Consider the following 16488-nt stretch of genomic DNA (forward strand, 5'->3'; position numbering starts at 1 on the left):
CCAGGGACCCCCCAAGATGGCACCAGGATACCTCAGTGTTCACTGACCTGTAACACATCAGGCACGGAGGATTCGGGAAGAGATTTCTTCACAAAGATCTTTTTCCACATATTTAAGTTGGGTAAAAAAACACAAGTAATGTAATTGCATGTATGAAGAGGCTTGTAAGGAATCTGAGCTCTGTTCAGAGAAAAAAAAAACTAACACATCAAAGAGAAAGGAACACAGGCACACCTACATAGAAAGGGAGCGTTAACTCCGGGGGGAAATCGGGAGGAAGAAGATCCTCACCCTGCTCCTTTGTTCAGCATTCAAGAGTGTTTACATTCTTACAACAATGTAAACGCTGAATGTTGATTAAACCAAAACCACAAAATAAATATATGGAGAGGATGATACACAGAGGAACGTGTTGGGGTCAAGCCAAGGGCGTATGCAAAGTAGACAAAGTCTTCTCTTCTGAGATAAGTCAAGATAATGCCTGAGCTTTAAAAAAGTCAAGATAATGGCTAAGCTTAAAAAAAAAGAAAAGAAAATCATGAAGTAGAAAAATAAGAATGTTGCTTAGGATTATGGATGTAAATGTCAGGAGAGTCAGTCAGGGAGTTGCAAGCTGCCGCACCCGAGCAAGAAACCTGGGTGGAGTCGGGAGGGTGGGAGGGCTGACGCTTCCCTGTCAGAGAGTCACAGAACTCTCTGACTCTAAGTGAGGCGTGTGCATGACTTTGACAAAAATAAAAACTAAATGAGAAATGAAAAGTGCAAAGCCTGGGCTGGCAAATTAGGATACAAATAACCAAAGAAGCAGCAGGGGAGGGCTGCGTGCTCAGACGAGAACAGAAAGCCCGCAGCAGAGCCACATAGGCACAAACTTGGGCCCCACTCAAGCTACCTCCAGGACACACGTGGCCGTGAAGTCTGTGGGGGCAGCTTGGCCACAAGGCACTCACGCCACTGGGCTTTCAGAATGAACTGCGGGAGAAGAATCAGATGAATGCACAGATGCCCACTGTGACCTGCACAACTTGGATTTTAAATGCATTCTAATACCAACAAAAGCAAATCCACAAAGTTATTTATGATACAGTCAGTAGCGAGAAGACTCTGTGACCTTTAAGGAACAAGAATAAGAAACTACTTAATAGCATAGGAAATGTTCAGGATATATAGTTAGGTTGAGATACAGAATAACAACCAGTTCAATCACACACACACACACACACACACACACACACACAGACCTAATTTTCAGAAGTAAACAAAAAAACAGAGGCTGGTCACCAAATGTTGGCAGTGATTATCTTTGAATGGTGGGACCAGGAAGATTCTCATTCTTCCATCTGTTCTCAATATTTTATAAGCTTTGGCAAGAAATATGTATTTCCTTTTTCAATCAGAAAAAATATATATTACTTAAAATCACTATTATTTGTGCCCCTAATGACTTAGGGTCTTTGCTGAGAAGATCTCACATGCTCCTACTCTTTGCTTTCTCCATGACAGTAATTAACGAACGGACTGCAAGGCTCTGGATACGGGTGAGAAGGTAACCCTGAGCCCCAGCGCAAGCTGCCAGAAAGGATGCACAGTTGACATGGCCCCCACCCCACGGTGGAGATGAAGGACTCCTCTGGCCAGCCCTGGCCTGGACTCAGAGAAGCAGCTGCCAGAATGGCGCAGCCTCTGCTCACTAAGGCTGGAGAAGCACGTGTATCGTGGCCCCTCTCAGAGGCACTCAGACACACTCTGGCCCTGTGTAAAGGTCATCTGCGACCACCTGCAGTCTCTGCACGTTCTAGACTGGCCCTGTCACAGGCACACAGCTGTAGAGAGTAGCCAGGAAAAGCAGAGCTCACCCTGCAGAGCCGCCACTGCGCCCATGGAGTCATCCTCTGGGAAGCCAGCGGCACGAGGGGCCACACCTCCAGGGCTCCGTGCAGAAGGACCTTCCAAGACAAGAGTTACAAGCAAGTCACAGACAAGACCCGGCCTTTCAAGCTGGTGGCTGTGGGGTCAGGGGAACCTGTAAACATTCCCTGGGAGGGATCTGGGGTGTGGCCACTTGGACCCAGCTGGCTCCTGCCCTCTGTGTACCCTTAATTCAATCCACGCTGAGCAAGTGTGGGATTAAACACGGGAACTGGGACAAATGCCCCCCAGCAGGTTTGGGCGGGGCTGGGGGATGGCAAGGAGATCTGGAGAGTGAATTGGGGCGTTCCAAGAGCCTCAGCGAGGCAGGAGATCCTGAGGCACGGCCTGGGCACTCTGGGTGCAGGGACACAGGAGGCAGAGGAAGGGAAGAATGGCTGTCAAGTCAGGTCAGGCACGGAGACGAGCCCCGACTTCAGGGGCAGCTGGGAGGAAGCAGGGAGGGATGGAGAGACACTCAGACACACGGGGGACCTGGAGCGTGCCGGAGAGGAAGGAGGGAGTGGGGCCGTTTGAGACAAGAGATAAAGGAGCCCAGGAGGGCTTGCGGTTTGGCTCAGAGATGGCGCACTCACGATGGGCACAGCTGAGTTGTCGCTATCAGCATCATTACTGCCACTGCTCCTGCCCCTGAGCTCAGGTCATGGCACTGGGCTAACCTGTCAGCCCATACCTGTTATTCCATACCTGTCAGCTGTGCTCTGTGAGTGGCATCTTCGTTTAACCTTCTGAGGATCCAGAGCACACCTGTGAGGACACCACTGTGACTGACATCCACAAGGCCTGCTCCCCGGGCCGGTCAGTGGGCCCACAGGCTCCAAGGTCACGGTCTGAGGGACCCCAGGCTGGGCTCCATTCCTGGGCTCAGAAGCCACCCCCTGGTGTAGTCACTGACTCTTTCGGATCCGGACAGTCTGGCCACACACTCTTGACCTTGGCTGAGCTCAGCAGGCTCTCTCCTGCTGTGGAGGGAGGGGGACTGCTGTCAGTGACCAGTGCGCATCCACCTGGACCCTCCCTGAGGTCACAGGAGGAGGTGTCTGGGGACAATAGGCACCAAAGGCCAGGTGCTTGGTGGGACAGCCTGGACAGGCCGAGGGTGACCCCCACGGGAGCACAGCAGCTGCTGCAGCCCCTGTGTTTCGCACCTCCGGAACCACAAAGAGTTTTCCAGTGCTTTGCTGCAGGGCCTGAGGCAAGGTCTCAGCGGGTGACGCTGGCGGGAGAGCATTCTGCGAGCTCATCCTGAGGAGCAAACCACTAACGCTGCTCTGGGGGCTACAGCTGGTCCTCACAGAGAGGCCCAAGGCAGAGGCCCCAGGCCCCTTCTGCTCCAAACTCTCCAGCCCAGGCATCCCCGTCCGCGGGTTTCAGTGTCCCATCCGCAAAAGGAGAAACGGAGGTCCCCTCCCACAGACTGCACCAGAACTACAGGGAGCGCGTCAGGCTCCGCTGATACAGGACGGGCACCATCTAACCTGTTTTCCTCCTCCTTTCAAGGCCCCAGCACTGCCCAGTGCTGCTCCAGTGGGCACGGCGGCCCTGAGCACCCTCTCCTCTCCTGGCCAAAGTCCCAGGCCCATCTACTGTCACCCACTCCTCCTGTTGTCTCCAGGACCGATCCAACCCCTGCTGGCTCAAGGAGGACTTGGGGCTTTGGCCAAAAGTCTGAGAGGGGAGCCAATGAGGGGCGCAAACACTCCAGCTTCAACAGCGAGCAAAACCAAAGCGTGGAATTCCAAAGGCAGCTCCTCAGGCTTCTCTCCCCCCATCCCTTCTCCAAGAGGAGGCCCCAGGGACCCCTCAAGCCAGACTCAGCCCTGGCCAGTGGCCACGGGGTTTCAAATTTTGAAAGAGGCCTTTTGCAAAATGCTGGGCTTCAAGCCCTAGTCGGATTGCCCGCATCCTGTCCAGACCCCTGGGGAGTGAGATTTACTTAAGGAGGGAACAAAATCCCCATGTTCATGCCACTGAGTGAAAACCCGCTCCATCCCAGGCGATTCCAAGGATTATGGTTACACATCTCTTAATGAGTCACAGACGGAAGGCAAAGTGGAGCTGGCGGAAGGAGGGGCCCAGGCCTCGCCATGAGGAGGTTCTGCTGCCCCCTCGCCAGCTCCCAGGGCCCTGCCAGGGATGTCCTTTGTCCCCAGTGGGGTCTGGCCGTCCTTCTTCAGTGCATTCGCAATCCTCCTCCCTGGTACCCACTGCTGTCCCTCCTTACCACCAGGTTCTGTCCTGCTTTGGGGACCTCAGCCAGGGCACTCAAGGTTGGCTTGACCCAGAGATGTGTCTGAACACAGGTCAAGTGAATGACTGGGTTCAGACTTATCCTGCCTGGGGGAGGTGTCCCATCGCTGCTGAGGAGCTGGGTGAGGGGCCGAGGCCAGGGAGGGGTGGGGCAAGGCTGGAGCCAGCCATGAAGAGCCTTGGGGTGAGGTCAAGGAGCCTGGGCCCTCTCCTGGGGCCTGGTGGCTGGAGAGAGGGCTCTACAGGGTGCAGGGCCCGCAGGGTACACCCCAGTAGGCCACATTGGAGCGAGTAGGAAGGCCAGTTCAAAGGTTGGGAAGCTTGTACTGGCATGGTGGTGGTGGAGGTGGCAGAGAAGGAGATGAGGAGAAAGGACCATGGGTTCAGGGAGACGCTAACGGGGCGGGAGGGTGCTTTGGTGTGGACTGAATAGTGCAGGCAGACCTGGGGAGACTGGGGCGATGGTGCGGCCAGGCAGGCCGCAACGCCATTACCAACCAAGCTCTTCCTCTGCAACACGCTGCGAAGCTCAGAATGTTAAGGAAATGTCAACTCCTCATCCATTCTACCCTCAGTGTGTCACCTGGCAAAACATCTAGAGAAATACCTGAAGGCTGACCAGAGACCAGAGAAGACCAAACACTTGGCAAAGACTTCACCAATACACACGGTGCTTGAGTGAAGGGCAATGTCTCCTGCCACAGCTGCAGGAACCCCCCAAATCCACAAATCTTTTCTCTTTCCTCCACAGTGAGCAAAAAGCCCACTCTCCTGACCCCAAGGAACCAAAACCACCAGAAAGCGCCAACCATGGCTATAGCCTTGTCCTTTGAATCCTTCCTCAAAACTAGGTAGAGAAGCAGAGGAGACTTAGGAGGGTCAAGACCAGCCCAGCTGGCCACACTAACCAAGACCCCAGCAGCTTGGCCTCATAGCGCTTATCACAGTGTAATTAAATAATCTTGCCCTGAATGAATGTTAATTTTAAATCTAATTCCCACCCAGGACTTGGAACTCTGCAAAGGCAGAGGTGGCATCTGTCTTGTTCCTTGCTGCTTTTATACAGCCTCTGACACAGAAAAGACCCAATACTTTTTGAATCCATGAATGAATGAATGAATGGTTAACTCAGTGAACCCTGCCCAATGCCTAGACCTTCTCAGGCTCTAAGGATGCAAAAAAGTCCTCTTCCCAAGAAGCACGTAGCCCTTTGGGAGGTACTGGCAGCTCATAACTAATAATATACACAGTTCCACTGGGACATGGAGTGGGGTGAAGGGGGAAGAAAGGATGGACCCTACCAAGGGACTCAGGAGCTACGCGGGTGAGACACTGAATCCTCAAGAGTGAGTTACTTAGTCAGCCATGAATAAGACTGAGAAGGAAGGAGCAGACATCTAGAATCAATTCAGAGTTGAACGCGGTGAGGTTGGGAGGCTTCACTTACCCCGGAATTCTGGGAAATGGTGGGCTCCTAACTCAGTTCCCTGTATCTGCACACATTTACCAAGCGAATCCCAGATTCCAGCCCAAAGTCTGCTGCCCAACTCAGCGTCAGAGAACTCTCTTGCCACAGTATGCCTGGACGCTTCTCATGAGGGGCGAGGGTTTCCCAGATAGGAAATAGCCAAACTGGAATGCTCAGAATTTCAGATGTCCAAAATTAGAAAGGGGCTCTTCAGTTTGGTCTGAAGCAGGAAGGCCAATGGCTTAAGTCCAGATGAAACCCTCACAAAGGAGTAGGCTGATCCCACACCAGACGAGCAAGCACTGACCCCCAAGTCCCCAAGCGGGAGGTAAGACCAGGGCAAGATGCCATCCAGGGTCAGAAGCCCCAGGGGCAGTGGAGGAAGAGGAGTGGCCAGTGTGAGGCCGTGGAGGTGCCGGATGCAGGAGGGGCAAGAGAGGGAAGATGGGATGGGAAGTGGGTCTTGGGCACAGGAACTGGGACACCAAAGTAGGGCCAGCTCACCTTCCTCTCTGCTCCCTGGTAGAACGGCATGTTTCGATGCCGTACAGGTGCAAGGCCTGGCCTGGCCTGCCAACTGGCATTCTTCCCAGAACTTTGATGAACCCTCTGGTCTTCTGGAACAGGAGAATTTGGGTACCACGTCTATTTGGGAGCTTTTAAACCATGGCAGTTGAAATCACCAGGTATAAAGGTGCTGGGCTGCAGAAGGAGAGGGTGGCATGTGACGTTTCCCAGGCAGCGGTTTCCTCCCAGGTACCAGGATGAGTACAGAACACATCTGAAGACATTTAAGGACCCTTGTAAGAAGCCCTTGTAAAGCACACAAGCCAGTCAGCTCAGCACCTTTGCCCCACCCCCAGATGCAGCTGAGGTCAAGAGGGGCTTCACATTTAACCCAAAGTCCCGCCATTAGAAACAAGAAGAACGTGGTTTGCTTGGAAAGGCAAGGAGCGGGCCCACTCACTGGAGACATAAAAGCAAGACTGGGTTATTTTCAATCTCCTGTCTTGGCAGAGCCCAGGGCAGCTTTCGGGAAGACCCAGGGCTTCCATTCCTCCATGCCAAGCCAGCGTTGCCCAAGGATGGGCCAATGGCCAGGGCAGTCAGAACTGCCAGTATTCTGGTGCACTGTCTGGCAGGGACGCTGGACTCCAGCGGGAATCTGGACTTGAATGGGAGGATGCCACAGACCATCTGACAGGCAGCACGCTTCTCCAGAGAACAGCTCCCAGGCCATGCCGCTGCCACAAAAGCACATGTATTTTTAGTTACTTGCTCGTTCATTCATCAGTAATTTACTGGGCGCCGACTAGGCTCCGGGCTGGGCCGGCACTGGGGATACCGAGGAGAATGTGACCCAGTTCCCGGCCCTCAAGGCACTTCTGTTTTAGTAATGACACGTAAACAACACCCGTGACCAAGGAGGAGGGCGCTCCTGCCCAAACGTTTGCTGGAGCCGAGGCGGAAGCAGGGCGGCAGGAGCAGCGAGCTCACCCCTCCGGGCCGGCCGGTGGCGGCTGGCGCGGACACCCGTTCACTCGCTCATTCACAGAGGCTGACGGCCCCGGACCCCACGTCACTGGCTCCTCCGCTCTCCCACCGGCTCTTTCATTCATTGGCTACTGGGGCTTCACCCGGCCGTCCACTTGCCTCTTCAGGCACTGATTTATCATTGCATTCTTTGACTGTTGACTCAGCTAATATTTTGCATATTTTCCTCTTCTCCTGACTTTTTCATTCACTCACTCGTCCTGCACTGACGGATAGAGTCCTCCACCTGGAGGCTCACGCCCGGCCCCCTGGTTGCCCGGTTGCACACGGGCGTGCTGGGTCCTCTGTTCCCTTGCCACTGGCTAGGCTCTGTGTATCCATCAGCTGGAGAAGCCCCGGGGCTGAGCCTCATGGCCACCGTGCACCTGGGCACTCGTGACCTTCAGTCACTGACCTTTCGTCCTCTTCTATCCACCCACTCCTCAACAAGCTCCTGCTTGTGCCCAAGGTTCCAGGCACAGAAGCAGAGCTGAGAAAAGAGGGCGGGGTCCCAGTGCAGGTGCGTCAGCGCCCTCAGATACCAGGCGCCAGAACATGGGGAACGAGGGGCATCAGGGCCTCCTATCAACGCCTGCAAACAAACAAGTCCAAAAGTCTGTGCCAGAGACAAAGACTAACCATGTAGATACCAAGAAAATATCCAAAATATTTCAGTATCAAATCCCCAGCACTGCAAAAATAAAAATAAAAAATAAAAAAAATGAAAATTCAGGAGTACATGCAGAGGGGTCCGATCACTGCATGCCATTAGAACAGAGATGCAAAGACAGAGGCCTTCTCTCCTGGATGTGGGCAGCACCGAAACATATTAATTATGACTCTTGTTCCAGAACACATCGTAATCACTGGTTCCTGATTTGATTGCTTCTGATTTACATTTTCATAAACTGATTTACTAAATAATAATAATGACAATGCTAATTCTGTGAACCCACCAAAATATAAGAAAAAAAAAAACAATGAATATTTTGACACGTCTCTTATTTCTTTATACATAGAGGTAACAGATTAAATCTTTCTGGTTAAACAAATTTCAGAGGAGCAAAATTAAGTTGATGGGAATATTTGTTTCATGAAAAAATTTCATCATTGCATAATCCTGGTCATTTTAATTTTCTGTATATATAAATTTTCCTTGTTTATTAATTTAGTCAGTTACCCATTTTAGAAAATAAATTCGACAACAAAGAATCTACAGCCAAACAAGAGCAGGGGGTTAACAGATATAAGTCTTTGCATGGACTCCTTGAAGACGGTAAAACAGCTGACCCCAGATGAATGAATCCTTGTTTCATGACATGGTCTCATGGGTGAACACTGTATTTACTAACATTTTGACTTGTTTTGCTATTTATTACTTTTAATAAAACAACAAAACCAAAAGGAAACACAATTCAACCAAGAATAAGGCAAGACCTTCGGCTGAGTCCAGAACCTACTAATAGGTTCATCTACACCATTTAGCAAAGTGAACGGGTCTCCATGTTACTCAGGACACATTCTTCTCACTGGCCCAGTCTGGGCTTCTGTCATTCTGTGATTTCATGAAGTCACTCATTCTTTAAAATAATAAACAGTGGCAGACTCTAATAAAGAGATGAAGCAAAATAAAAATCTATCACTTAACCCATTGAGATTGTCCTTGGACACAAAGGTAACACACAAGATCTTCATCCTTACATCATGATTCAGACATCCTGTGTGCACACAGACAGGACACAAAGAGGAAAGAAATGTCCTTATCCCTGGTTCACATCTCACACTCACATAATTGACCATTTGTTTATTCATTTGTTTGTTTCATTTTAACCCTTTTTTCATGATAAATCAAAAACCCAGGAGTCCACAGCAAACTAAAAACAGAACCTCACTGACAGAACATCTACCTACCTAGCTGCCTCTCGTAAGAAAGGGTAACTACTTTAAAGTGCTTTTCCCTTTCTGAAAAACCATGGTATTTCAGAACTGACTAAATCAAAAGTATCCCTTGCTTCATAATATATCCTCCAAATTGGCTCATGCTTTGACTTGATTTTCTTTCCTCATGAATAGGTTTGCTTATTGACCCATTCGTTTATTCACTAAACACTTAGAAATGATAGCCATGAACCCTCTCAAACTCCAGGAGGAGGGCTGGGGATGTGGCTCAGTGGTAGAGAGCACTTGCCTAGCATGTGTGAGGCCCTCGGTTCCAACCCCCACACCACAAAACAACAACAACAACAACAACAAAAACCCTTCAGGAGATCTCTTCATGGACTTCTCTAAACCCTTCATGGACTTCTCTAAAATCATTCCCAAGGCAATTCCCAAACTCTTTTTTGGCAGTGGACATCAGTTACACAAAAAATGCTTGACTCTGATTTTCACTCAGGAGCATGCCACTCACATCCCTGAGCCACAGGAGGCCCTGCTGCGCTGAACGTAAACGTGCAGATGCTGTCCTGCTCAGTGACACCACCCGACTTCCTGAGAAAGGGGCTATCAAGAGGGGGTGTTTAAATAATAAGACATTTAAAACTTATGAAAATTAATGGAAAAACCAAGGTTTTCTTCCCCCCCTTGTACACCATCGTGTGTTAAATTGGACTGATTTTGGTTTATACCACTTTCTTATCATAGGACTGGACGTGGCCTCCTAAAATCTAATTATCTTTATAATGACACAGTGGAAACCATGAGCTAACGGCCCAGATCAAGAGCTTTATTACTCACATTGCATGATATTCTCCTTACCCAGAGGGACAAGGCACAGACCCTCACGACTGGAGGATGATTTAATCAGATATGCTACAGGCACCTGTGGACATAAAGAGGCACCAGCAAATGAAAATCTGAGATTCAGGCTTAATTTAGTGAACATGAGGTCCCATCACAGAAATTAATCACGAAGCGTGATTTATGCCACATTTGTATCTCTGACTCATGGAAGGGCCTTCGTTTTATTAATTAATGTAGGCAGTTATCCACATTGATAATATCATGGACATGCTTAAGTGAACCACCCACCCAACCTGGAGAACCAGGAGCGTCACAGGCGTCTGGTGCTGTCCCTTACCAAAGGTGAGAGCACAGGGCTCCTTAGATGTCTTTTTTCCACCCAGTAGTGGGGATTGAATCCAGGGGCTGAATCCCACTCTGTTTTATCTTTTCATTTAGATATAGTGTCTTGCTAAATTGTCTAGGCTGGCCTCAAACTTTCAATCCTCCTGCCTCAGCCTCTGGAGCCACAAGATCACAAGCATGGCCATAATACCCCTCTAGAAAATTCTTTAAAAAGGGTTTCCATTGTGTTGATCTGGATACATCCTGAACCTCGACTGATAACCATCTCATCACCGGTCCTTGTGTGATCTTCCTTGAATTTATTCCAGATTTTTAAATCACACACTGAAAACTTTAAACAGACCAGCACCCAAAACACAAAATCTTGAACTACAACTCACATTAAACCACAAAGGACTCCATCATTATAGAAAGATCATTGACGGGAGTTGTAGACATTCTACAGAATGAAAAGCAGATGGCAAGAAAAAGGCAAGAAAAACTTAAAGAGGGGGATGAACATGCATCATTCTGCGACTTTAAAAGTCTTCCATTCATCCAAGTAACTCACAAAAAAGGGGGAAGGACACATGGACTTCTCTCCATCGATCCATGTTTTCCCCTCAATTTATTCAGCTGTTTATAATCAGGTCTTGATTAACTAGTGAAATTATTTATTTCCATTTTTCTTAATAAAATAGATTTGGACTCACAACTGTCCCAGAGTAAGAACATTAACTATTGTTTCTGGCTATGTGACCTTGACCCAGAGAGGGAACATCCCCAACTGACTCATTTGTTAATAAACTGCAGGGTTCTAGGCTGACCGCTGATGGTTAACATTTGAGAACTCAGGTAAATGGCTTTCCTATTTAGTTATAGGAAACAGCAGACACACTCAAAATCCATGCGTTTCTGAGAGATTAACATCAACACCCACAGCACACACAGGTGCTTCAGCTCCTGGGGAGCAGACTGGCAGGGCCTCCTGCTTCATGGCCGAGCCAAGGCTGGTCTCACACAGCCGCAATTCTGCTCAGTTATTCCTGCTTCCTGAGTTCTTCAGGCCACTAATTCACTTCTAATCTCATCAGGAGCCGTGAGCCACAAGAGCACAAGAACTGGATAAGTGGATATTTGTAACCACTGGCTAGAAGATCATTTCCAGCAGAACAATAGACTACCTTTCTCTTATGTTGAGCTCAGACTTCCTGAAGTAGGATTCATCAGCCTGACTCCAGCTGCCAGGCCTCTTCACAGACCCAGGATCACGAATCCTCTCTTCCTTTATACCTCGTCCACTCATTTTTCATTCATTTCTCGTTTATAACAAGGAAAGGTTCATGCGCTGTGGGGTGGACCAAGAGCCCCTCTATCCCTGACATCTGTCCTCAGATCACTGCCCACAGAAATTTGAACTTGGTGTTCCTAACAGGGCACAGTGACCCTGTACTATTGACTTGTGCAGTATTCCTCATACACAACACTTGTGAAATGTGCAAAGGACCCAGAGCAGGTGCCTTGACTGTGGCTTACCAAGTGTCTGACCCGCTGTCATTTCTTCCCACTCCCTTCAGTGAACACCACCCCTCTCCTGGCTATACGTATGAACACCTGGAATGCACCTCACTCCTCTCATCGCTAGCTGCATCGACAGGTTGCTTTTTTATTTGACTTACATTCGTGCCATTGGAATCCCAGCACAAGACGGTCTCTAACACATCATGACCTTCGGGGTTTTTCCAACCCAGGGTAGACGGAATTTCTACTGTGCTGAACTCAGTACCAGACAGGAGTAACCAGTGGCCCACATCGCACACGCCAGAAGCAGAAGCAGCATCTCTGGCTCCGTGATCATTTTCTTTGCGTTTTTATTGATTAATTCATCAGCTCACTAAAAGTAATTACCTAAGAGACACAAAGTTTAAGAGTAAGATCCTTGAACATCTCTAACACTTTCTTCTATAATGACTACTCACAGCAATACGCTTCTTTCCTTAATAAGTTTTACCACCCTCTTTGCATTAATCAGCATAGTTTTATATTAATCCCGTTTTTACCACCGAGTCAAAGTTTCCTTTTGGTGATCATACTTTACACTTTATAATACCGTGGATGCCTTTTTCAAAACACTGACACCAAGAGAAGACCTGTGACCATGAAGTGCTCACACAGGTCTCCATACTTACCCCGCAGAGGGGCCGTGGACAGGCTGGCCGGGAGAGTGCCGAAATCAGCTCCAGCGGGCTGGTTCTCAGGAGTGCTGAGCAGACGGAGAAAAAAGACGGAGACGTCGTCTGCGCCGGCCTCTGCCTTCACCCACTCAGCCAGGTGAGCAGGCGACAGAGATGTCGCGTACTTTACTTCCCCTCGTGTGGACACTGGCGTGGAACCTGAGCCCTGGTCCTCCACTGAAGACACTAGCATCTTCATGGTGCCCAGGCCCTGATGGGGGTCAGAGCTTCCAACACGGAGAAAACTTCTCCTGCCTACAAACACTTTCCTCGCTAGATGGGGCCGACCCCTACTTAACAGCATGTGTTTGGATCCTGGACTTGTCATCGACGCGGTTGCAGCATTAGACTGAAAATGCACGTCCACCAGAGTGGCCTCAAGCACTCTGTGTGTCCCTGGCACCTGTCTGTGGCACCACTTCTAAGGGCCAAAGGAGCTCAGTTGCCATGCGATGAACGCCCAGGCCTCACTGAGCTGGCCCCCAGTTGCGACCCACCCAGGATCAGCATCTCTTCGTTTATCACCACAATATTTCTTTAAAAAGTAGTAGATTTTAAACACTGTGACCCACAAAACTCCAGGAAGAGCCTTGATATCGCCCACCTGCACATGTGGACGCCTTGTCAAACACTGGCACCCTGACTCCACACACGTGCCTCAACATGATGCTCACACCCTTCCCTGTCAAACACCTGCTCTGTTCTGCTTCATGTCTTTCTTACTCCTCTCGGCGTACAACCTAGGACAGCACAAGCGCTTGACCCTCACTCCTAGGTCTGCAAATTCCTCCAGCAGTCAGGACCATGAGGCACGAGAACGAGCAGAACGGACCCAGCTAAGGGTCCTCTCCCTGGGGACCCCTGGGGCTCAGCTTGTTAAGACTCCTTTAACAAGCAATAATGTGGAGTAAAGGCAGTTCATCCCCTTTTAAGAAAAAAATGAAGAACGCTAAACTTGTGATCGACCCAGAAATGGAACACTGTCTACTCCACCATTAGCCAAGCAGGGGAGAGGTATGTCAGGCCACACTGAATTCAAAATGTTCAAGAGTATTTCTTGTCTCACCACATATTTTGATAAATTGAATAATGCCTAAATGTATCATCTTGATATATTTGCTTACTGATTCTCACATTGACCCATTTAAACAAGTAGAACTAATGGCGTAAACACAACACAAAAAGAAACGTAGTCTATGTTCCTGACCCCTGTCTATAGGATCATTTGAAACGGGGCGAAGAAACTTGTTAGCTTTGGGGATGGACCTCAAACTTCCAGACACCCATAAACCACCTGTGGCCATCTTCAATCCACAACTGGCCCACGATTCATTTCTACGCTGTCTATAGACAGTCTTAACCCACTAGGTATTTTAAGCCTATAAATCAAAAATACAAAAAAATTATTATTCCTACTGTACATATAAAATGACTTGAATATTAAAATATTCATTAATATTTAATATAATTATCCTCAGCTTTAATGTGCATGAGCAACAGAAAACTTCATATGAATTAGACATACTTCGCCACTTTTCTCTATTTATTCATACATTTGATTCTTTGATTCTAACAGCTGCGATTTTAAATATAAAATAAAAATATGCAACCTCAAGAAAAGAATGGAGATTTCATCTTTAGTGGACCTCAGACGTGCAGACATCTGTTCATCATTATGACTCATGTGTCCCCAACAGCCATCATGAATCCTGGATCCATGTTTTTTTCCAGTCATTTCTATGCTGTCTATAGATTAACTCATTATTTCCTGATAATGATTTGAAGCCTATTAAAATACAAACAAGCCCAACACTTCCTGATCTATATATGGAATAAGCTCTTAATAATCAATTGAATGTTTCCTGTCACAACTATAATCTTCATGGGAGGAATGTGGTGTTGTGATTTGAATGTGAGTTAAGTGTTAATTAAGGAATGTTCGCAGGTAAATGATTAGATTTACAAGGGAGATAACCTGATGGATTCAGCCGAGCCGAATGGTTAGACTAGGTGGTAAATGCAGGCTGGGCAAGGCTGGAGGAGGGGAACCAAGGGGTACATCTTAGAAGGGTTGTGCCTCTTATTGTCCATCCCCTCCAGCGCGCATTGTGCTTCCTGAACCCCCAATGCTGAGTAGCTTCACTCCTCCATTGGCCGCTTCCACCATGATGTCCTGTCTCACCTTGGGCCCAAGGCATTAGATTTGGCCATCTAAGGACTAAGACCTCTGAAAATGTGAGCCCAAAACGAAATTTTCCTCCTCTAAGTTGTTCTTATAGGGCATTTTGGATACAGCGTCAGAAAGTGGCCTAACACAGGTGAAAACCTTTGATGAAACTGGACACGTTTAGTAACATATGGCTCTGCTGAGCACAGCACTCACAGGAGGACAGGGGCGAAGGCTCTGACCCACGTGGTCTCCCAGCTCCCAGCCTCGAGGAAAACAGCAGTGACCAAGGAGCAATCCTACGACCAGCAAGCCATCCCTTCTAAGAATACAGAGACAAAAGAAGATAACGAAAGAGACACTTTCACTATGGATCCCAGATTGCCACCCTCCTTCACTCTGTCATTTAGTACATTTATCTCACTGACTCTTAAATATGTGAATAATTTCAAACTCAGAAGCAAATCAGAACTGCAATGGTGACTGTATTCTCAGAATCATCTTCAGCCAAAGAGACAGAGGGTGGGGGTGCCTCCGCTGTGACCTAGGAGTGCTCCCTCCCCTCCTGGTGTTCTCACAATGGAAGAACAGCTAATCTTATTCATTTAATTTCCTTGTATTTGTTTATTCTCATGTTGATTCATTAGAAGAATAGGATGAACTAGCAGGAATGGATCTATGAATAAGATGAAAGAAACATCAATATCTGAGTTTTTAAAGGACCTCAGATCCAGAGGCGGTCACCGTCCTCACTCAGACACCTCCAGCAGTCATCATCGATCAGCAAGTGGCCTCAGTCTTTCCAACCCTTGCTACGTTGTGATTAATTAACTTATTAACTCAATAATTAATTAATTACAAGCCCTATGGTTCACTACAGCTGAAGGGCCTTGTTATTACTGGTCGGCATGTGGAATCATTGCAACATGGAAACATCAGTCCTTAATTACTATCGCACGTGCATTATCAGTGCCATGCTTCCTGCCCCTCCAGTTATCTACTGAAAGACAGAACCTCACATGTGTGACCATGCTGTACCCCTCCAAAGAATTCATACAATGGTCTTAAAGAAGCCACCCCGTCCCCAGCAGGAACTCTATCATGACTCACACTGGCAGCAGCTCCTTCTCAGCAGGGTGCTAATGGTGCCTGACCATGGAGAAGTCCTCCCATCCACAGGCCACATCCATCCTGAGGAGCAGAGAGCAGAGAAGATGACAACAAATGGAGAAGTGTCCTACTTGTCACCTGTCACAGTGACACATTACACAACCACCCATGATTGGAGTCAGTGAAGGACCTCAGATCCAGAGGTAGTCACCGTCCTCACTCAGACACCTCCAGCAGTCATCATCGATCAGCATGGGGCCTCCTTTATAACAACCATTGCGACTTTCTCATTCATTACTTTATGAATTCATTAAGGACGAGCCCTATGCACGCCACCCTGACCCAAGCAGGAACGAGGACCATGACTCACACTAGTCTGCAGCTCCTTCTCAGCAGGGACCATGCAGGACTCTCCAATCCGCAGGCCACACCCATCCTGAGGAGCAGAGGACAGAGAAAATGAAAACAAATGGAGAAGTGTCCTACTTGTCACCTGTCACAGTGACACATTTAGACAATCACCTATGATCGGAGATAGTGCAGGACCTCAGATCCAGAGGCTAGTCACCGTCCTCACTCAGACACCTCCAGCAGTCATCATCGATCCAAGATGGGGTCTCGTTTTTTCCACAATTGCTATTTTTGGATTCATTAACTTATTAATTGAGTAACTCTAAGCCCAATAGCTCACTACATCTCAAGAGACTTGTTACCACTAATCTGCATGTGGA

At 48.4% G+C, this 16488-nt stretch overlaps 1 long non-coding RNA gene across 1 annotated transcript; it reads right to left on the reverse strand.

Moving 5' to 3' along the window:
* Positions 1–6232: 6232 nt before the first annotated feature.
* Positions 6233–15177, reverse strand: LOC306654774. Its single transcript, XR_013762053.1, has 3 exons — positions 11926–15177; positions 9483–10001; positions 6233–9451 (listed from the first exon to the last, which is right to left on the reverse strand). It is a non-coding gene; the product is annotated as an uncharacterized lncRNA (long non-coding RNA).
* Between the last annotated feature and the right edge of the window lie 1311 nt (positions 15178–16488).

The sequence above is a fragment of the Sciurus vulgaris genome (assembly GCF_902686455.1).
Source record: "Sciurus vulgaris genome assembly, chromosome: 2".
NCBI classification, from domain to species: Eukaryota; Metazoa; Chordata; class Mammalia; order Rodentia; family Sciuridae; genus Sciurus; species Sciurus vulgaris.